At 42.3% G+C, this 7,416-nt stretch overlaps 1 pseudogene; it reads right to left on the bottom strand.

Moving 5' to 3' along the window:
- Positions 1 to 3,709: 3,709 nt before the first annotated feature.
- On the bottom strand, positions 3,710 to 6,684 carry LOC148567083 (uncharacterized; annotated as a pseudogene).
- Between the last annotated feature and the right edge of the window lie 732 nt (positions 6,685 to 7,416).

Below are 7,416 nucleotides of genomic sequence, written 5' to 3'. Positions count from 1 at the left end.
GTCATAATCTCAGTAAAAATATTATTTCAGTATACAGATATCCATCATCTCAATCCGAGTCCTCAACTCATCTCAACCACTGTCCATTCATAACTCAGTTTCCACTTATCAAAATTCATCATTCCTCATCTCATATATCCATCACCCTTCACCTAACGTCAAACCGTTCTCAGCACGCCAGAAACCTAGGCCTCCATTTTCTAATTTATCATAAAATTATGTACTAGAACCCTTAAGTCATATCCCATGTTCTATTACTCAAAACTAATCCCAAAAGTCTTAAAATTGTGTTATAGAAGCTTACAACCTTGTTGGGAAGGTAGAATAGTTGAAAAACAAGTAAAATTTGAGAAACAGGACGTGTGCGGCCGCATAGAGATGTGCGTGCGCACGCCCAGGAAAATTTTTAAAAGTGTACGTACGCACAGGGGTGTGCGTATGCACAGGTGTCAAAACTAAAAAGGTCTGTTCACTCGCACAACTTATGCCAGCGCCTCCAACAGACTGGCCTTCCCGACGTGTGCGTCCGCACAGACGTGTGCGTCCACACGGGTTGAAATTTTTCCTTAGATATGTGCGCACAAAAGCTGTGCTAGCGCTGCAAACAGAACGCACTTCCCTGCCTGTGCGTGCGTACAGGTGTGTGCGTCTGCACAGGTCAAAATTTTTAGAGGGTGTGCGTTCGCACGAGGGTGTGCGCCCACACATATCAGAAATCCTGAAATTCTGTAAATTTGCAGAATTTCATATTTTTAACACCAACTTTGAATGATCATAACTTCCTCTACAAACTTCCAGTTTTGACACACTTTATATCGATGTAAAGGGTTTTCAAAGATCTTTAATTCTAAAAAATTTCAATCAGTTTTGAAAATTGAGGCAAAAGTTATGATCGAGCAAATTTCACCAAAAACCCCATTTTACCAAATTTTCACAATTCTCAAACCACCTCCAACCAAAACAACATCAACCTCCCATTTACAGCACAACTACCCTCTTGGGTCAAAAATTCACCACTTAGCACATATTTTCATCACATTTCACCATTCTCCAACCACCAATACCAATCATGCAATATCACAATAAATCTCCATTCAACTCTTCAAACTACATAACCATATCGTTAACATTAATTTCACATATATCTTAACATTAGCAATATCATACCTTCATATCAATAATCATCACACCATCATGAATCATCATACATTAACATTTCAAACAACTCATCAACCATTATAATTCAAACCTATCCTATGGGTCACTAGCCTAAGTGTCCATCAATATTACATACTACATAGAGGAAACCGAAACCATACCTTGGCCGATTTCCTTTATACACCAAAACCCAAACGAGCACAAGCTATGCTTTCCAACATAATCCAAGCTTTCAATTCCACTCCAATAAGCACAATTAGGTTCCAAAGGCTCCCAAAGCCACAATAATCAATCTATATGCATACAATTCACCTCAAATAAACCTAGGGTTCTAATTAAACATAAACTCACAAGGGTTTAATGGCTCTTACTACTTCCAACAGATTTGGATGTCAAAACCCAAGGCTAAGCAAGGCTTAGAGCAAACCTAAATATCCAAAATCACAAAAACACATTTAACCCCAAAGTCCTAGGAACTGAAATTTGGAGAGAAGAATAGAAAGGATTTCGTGGTTACCTCTCCAGTTTCTTGTATGGGTTTTGTAGAGTTCTTCACGAGGAATGCGTAGCCACAAACGGTGCGGCGATTGGAGCTCTCTAGCTCAAGATATGAGCTTTGGAAGAAGAAGGTGAATAGTGCTTCTTCTTCCCCTTCTCCCCTTTCTATTTTCTGATGTGTGTTGTTGTGTTTAGTGAGTGAAAAGGGTTCACTTAAGTGCTTTTATATGTTGGTCTTGGGCCAAACTTGGGCCCGGTCCAGCCCGTTAATGTTTTTAGCCCGTTTGGCCCAACTTCGGGCCAAACCTTTAAAATTAACACCCGGTTTTCAATTTCTAACATTTTTCTAAGGTTTTTGCCGGTTTTCACTTTTTCTTATGTGGTACTGGGCAGACTTGAACTGGTTCACAGTTTTTCACGATTTTTCACAGAAGGCACATTTTCTGACTCAGAAAAACCCACTGAGTCCAAAAACACCTTTAAATCCTCAAATTCTCTCTCTAACTTTTCGAAATCTAATTTGGGCAATTAATCATTAATTAACCGGTTGATTAGTCGCGGTTCTTACATTCTCCCCACCAAATAAGAATTTTTTCCCTCAAAATTTGAATTACCGTAGAAAAGCTCGGGATAATCCTTTCACATCTCAGATTCCAATTCCCAAGTGTGCTCTTCTACTCCTGCTCGCTCCCAAGCAACTTTAACCAACTGAACTTCTTTCCCTCGCAGCTTCTTCACACTAGTGTCATCGATTCTTACTGGCGTTACTTGGAAGGTTAAGTTCTCCTTTAACTCAACCAACTCAGGCTCCAACACATGACCCGCATCCGACGTATACTTACGGAGTTGTGACACGTGGAATACGTCATGCAAGTTAGACAGATGAGGTGGCAAGGCAACTTGATACGCTACCGGCCCGAATCTCTTCAAAATCTCAAACGGTCCTATATATCTTGGATTCAACTTCTTGGTCTTTAATTGCTCTTCCAATCCCAGTTGTCGGTATCACCCGAAGAAATACATGTTCTCCCACTTAAAACTCTAACGGTATCCTCCTCTGATCCGCATAACTCTTCTGTCGACTCTGAGCAGTTAGAATCTGTGCACGAATCTTCTTAATGTTCTCAGTAGTCTCTGCTATTACTTCAGGACCCAAAACACTTGCTTCACCAGATTCATACCAACAAAGGGGAGACTGGCACTTTCGTCCATACAAGGTCTCATACGGAGCCATCTCAATGCTTGCATGAAAGCTGTTGTTGTACGCAAACTCCACTAATGGCATGTATCGGTCCCAACTTACGGGTTGATCCAAAACACATGCTCTCAGCATATCCTCTAAGGTTTGAATAGTCCTTTCCGACTGTCCAATAGTTTGGGGATGGTATGCAGTACTGAGACATAGCTTCGTACCGAAAGCCCTTTGAAAATCTCTCTAAAACCTTGAAGTGAATCGGAGATCACGGTCCGACACTATGCTCGATGGCACACCATGCAACCTTACTATCTCCCTGATGTACAATCTCGCCAACTCCTCCATAGAACAATTTATTCGGATAGGCAGAAAATGAGCGGATTTGGTCAAGCGATCCACGATCACCCAAATCGCATCAAATCCCGACCTAGTCCTCGGTAAACCGGTCACAAAATCCATGGCAATTCCTTCCCACTTCCACTGAGGAATCTCAAGTGGTTGTAGCATTCCCGACAGTTTCTGGTGCTCTATCTTTACCTTCTGGCAAGTTAAACACTTGGATACTACTGTTGCTATATCACCCTTTATCCCTAGCCACCAGAACATCTTCTTTAAGTCATAATACATCTTCGTGCTTCCGAGATGAATAGAAAACCCACTGTTGTGAGCTTTCGACAACAAATCCTATCTCAAACTCCCAACATCCAGTATGCAAATTCTTCGCTTGTACCTCCATAACCCTTCATCATCCTTAGTGAATTCTTCACGCCTCTTATCACCAACTGGTTGAAACAACTGCTGAAGCTTCTGCTCATCTTGCTGAGCCCTTTGTATTTTTTATTTGAACGTGCTTGAGATCTACAGCTGATTTAAACAAGCTCTTCCAGCAACTTCACCAATGTCTAGCTTAAGATCCATGAACTTATCTACTAGCTCCTCTTCCTTAATCCTCATCCAAGCTATTGTTAGAGATTTTTTACTCAAAGCGTCTGCTACCACGTCGCCTTTCCAGGGTGATAACTCAACTCGAAATCATAATCTTTAAGCAACTCCATCCACCTCCTCTGGCGCATATTAAGCTCTTTCTAATTAAAGATGTACTTGAGACTCTTATGATCAGAAAAGATGCTAAACCTTACTCCATACAAGTGGTGCCTCCAAATCTTTAATGCAAACACAATTGCCGCTAATTCCAAGTCATGAGTGGGGTAGTTTACCTCATGCGGTCTCAGCTAATGCGATGCGTAAGTCACCACATTCCGGTGTTGCATTAACACACAACCCAAACCCTTCAGTGACGCATCACAATATACTTCAAACGGTTCATGCGGTTTCGGCAAGATTAAAACAGGTGCTGAAGTTAACTTCTGCTTCAAAGTCTGAAAACTCTCTTCACACTCCGACGTCCACACAAATGGCACTTCTTTCCTTGTTAACTTCGTCATTGGTAATGCAATCCCGGAAAATCCTTCAACGAATCTTTGGTAATATCCTGCTAAGCCCAAGAAGCTCCTAATTTCCGTCACCGTCGTTGGTCTTTCCCACTCCATCACCGCTTCTACCTTAGAAGGATCTATAGCTATTCCTCCTTTGCTCACCACATGGCCTAAGAACTTTACCTCCTCCTTCCAGAACTCGCACTTTGACAGCTTAGCGTACAACTTCCGCTCCCTTAAGATTTGCAACATAGTCCTCAAGTGTTCCTCGTGCTCCTTTGCCATCTTAGAGTAAACTAAGATGTCATCTATGAAAACCACCACGAATTTGTCCAAAAAGGGACGAAAGACTTTGTTCATGTAATCCATGAAAACAGCAGGTGTATTCGTTAACCCAAAATACATTACCGTAAACTCGTAGTGTCCACAGCGTGTTCTAAACGCAGTCTTAGGAATATCATCCTCCTTCACCCTTATCTGATGGTAACCGGATCTCAAATCTATCTTGGAAAACACTCCAGCTCCTTGTAATTGATCCATCAAGTCATCTATCCTTGGCAGCGGGTACTTATTCTTCACAGTCACTTTATTCAGCTGTCGGTAATCCACACATAATGGCATTCCTCCATCTTTCTTCTTTACCAATAAAACTGGCACTCCCCACGGTGATACACTCGGTCGAATGAACCTCTTGTTCAGAAGCTCTTCCAACTGAGTCTTTAACTCTGCCAGCTCTATCGGAGCCATTCTATAAGGCGCAATCGACATTGGTCCGGCTCCCGGCACCAATTCAATCGTAAATTCAATTTTCCTTTGAGGTGGAAACTCAGGGATATCTTCCGGGAACACTTCTGGAAAATCTTTAACCACTGGTATTTGATCCAAGTTCTGGGCATCACCCAACGCATTAGCAGCCAATAGAATATAGCCCTGCCACTCCTTCCCACTACAATGCACCATTACAGAGTTCAGGTAATATCCCATAGCTACCACCGCTCCCTTTTCTCTGTCCGGCATAAACCGAATTGTCCGTTCAAAACAATCCAACAAAACCAGATTCTTCGACAGCCAATCAAACCCCAAAATCATCTCTAGCCCCACCATTGGTAAACAGATCAAATCCTGCACAAAGTCTCTACCCTCGAGCTTGAAACCTACTTGTCTACAACCTGACCTAGTCATAACTGTCTGATGCGGAGTATGTACATGCATATCAAAAGGTAACTCTGACACTTTCAAGCCTAGTTTCTCAACTTTAGCAAATGAAATAAACGAATGCGAAGCTCCAGTATCATATAATGCAACTAATGACTTATCACCAATTAGACATATACCTTTCATCAACGGATCCGCTTTAGAAGCATCCTTGGCATTCACAGCAAAGACTCGACCTTGATGCTGACTCTGGCCCGCATTCTGGTTCCTCCCACGAGTGTAATCCCTCGCAATGTGGCCAGAAAACCCACAAATAAAACAACCACCTAAACCAATTTTGCATGAGTCATAAGGATGGAAACGCGCACAATGTACACAAGTCAAATCCGGAGAATTCTTACTCTGATTTCCTCTCCCCTTAGCATACTGAAATTGAGTCTGAGTGTTCTTTCTGAAACCTCCTTGACCTTGAAGCGCATATCCTCCTCTCTTGAAGCTTTGCCCTTTCGGATGAAAATACTTGCCACGCCCCCGACTAGAGCTCCCTCCACGAGTTTCCTTGGATGAAGCTACCGTCTTGGCATATTCTTCCACCACTCTCGCCTTGTTCACCAAGTCAGAGAAGACACGGATCTCCATAGGCGCCACAGCAGTCATAATGCTATCCCTTAAACCTCTCTGATTCTTAATGCACTTCCAACTCTCGTAAGTCTCCGGGGCACCTTGACATACCCTAGAAAACCTACAGAGTTCCTCAAACTTGTTGGTGTAATCTGCCATAGACATGGAACCTTGCTTCAGCTGCATCAGTTCCATCTCCTTTGCCTCCATTGCAGACTCAGGGAAATACTTCTTATAGAAGGCCGTTTGAAACACCTCCCACAGAATGTCAGCGTTCTGAAGTTGTAGCAAGCGTCACTCTGCTTACCACCAGGGCTGGGCCTCTCCCACAAGCTGATAAGTAGAAAACTCTACATACTGATTGAGTGGAACATGCTGCGCCTGTAAAGCATGCTCTATAGCCTGAAACTAGTGATCCGCTTCAGTAGGATTTATGGATCCTCGGAAAGTGGGCGGATGAACCTTGAAAAACATCGCCAAGGTCATCGGAACTCCTCCCGTGTTATCGCCATTTCCCTCAACATTATCATTGGTATTTCCTTTGCCATTCACATTACCATTCCTCGCCGGTTGGCCTAACCTCTGCACAGCTTGCTGAGTCGCAGCAGCATTCGCTTCCATGGTGTTCGTTAAGTTAGCCATGGCCACCATAGACTCGGCATGGTTATCAGCCGGTTGCTCATTCCTACTCTCTTGGGTACGCGTTCGACCTCGCCCGCGAGTGGCCATTAGGGTTTCTGTCTACACCAAACAATCGATATCAAGGTGATCAGTCTCAATATCAAAAGCCTAGTGCTTCAATTATCCCAAGCAGGCACTCACAAACAAGCATGCTATGCAATATCAAACAGATAACCTAATAGCATCAAAGAAAAAGACACACAGAGTATGCAATGAAGCACAATCGGTCCATCCCTCAGGCTCACGAAGACGAACCACTCTGATACCACTAAATGTAACACCTTAATTACCCTAAGTCTTACCTCGCGCCATAAAGCAAAGGCTAATCAGAGATTACGACAGTTCCAAAACTCATACGTAATATATATATATATATATATATATATATATATATATATATATATATATATATAGAAGAAATAATAAAATCTAGAAGCCCGATGAAGGATATAGCTCAAAAACAGGGCTTCAGAAGTGCAAAACGTACTAACGAAGCTACTATCTTATAGCATAAGAAACAGAAGTGATATAAACAAGGTAATAGTATAATAGTGTAACATCATAAGAAAACTAGCCACGACTTGTGGAGTTTAAGCCGGCTAGCCATATACAGACCATATAGAAACCTGACAGTTTAAAAACAGCTTATACAAGTTGTTCTCTCATAATACA

Source organism: Arachis ipaensis, chromosome B4, assembly GCF_059453495.1.
Source record: "Arachis ipaensis isolate K30076 ecotype BB chromosome B4, ASM5945349v1, whole genome shotgun sequence".
In the NCBI taxonomy this organism is placed as follows: Eukaryota; Viridiplantae; Streptophyta; class Magnoliopsida; order Fabales; family Fabaceae; genus Arachis; species Arachis ipaensis.
This window is presented reverse-complemented; position numbering and strand designations above follow the sequence as displayed.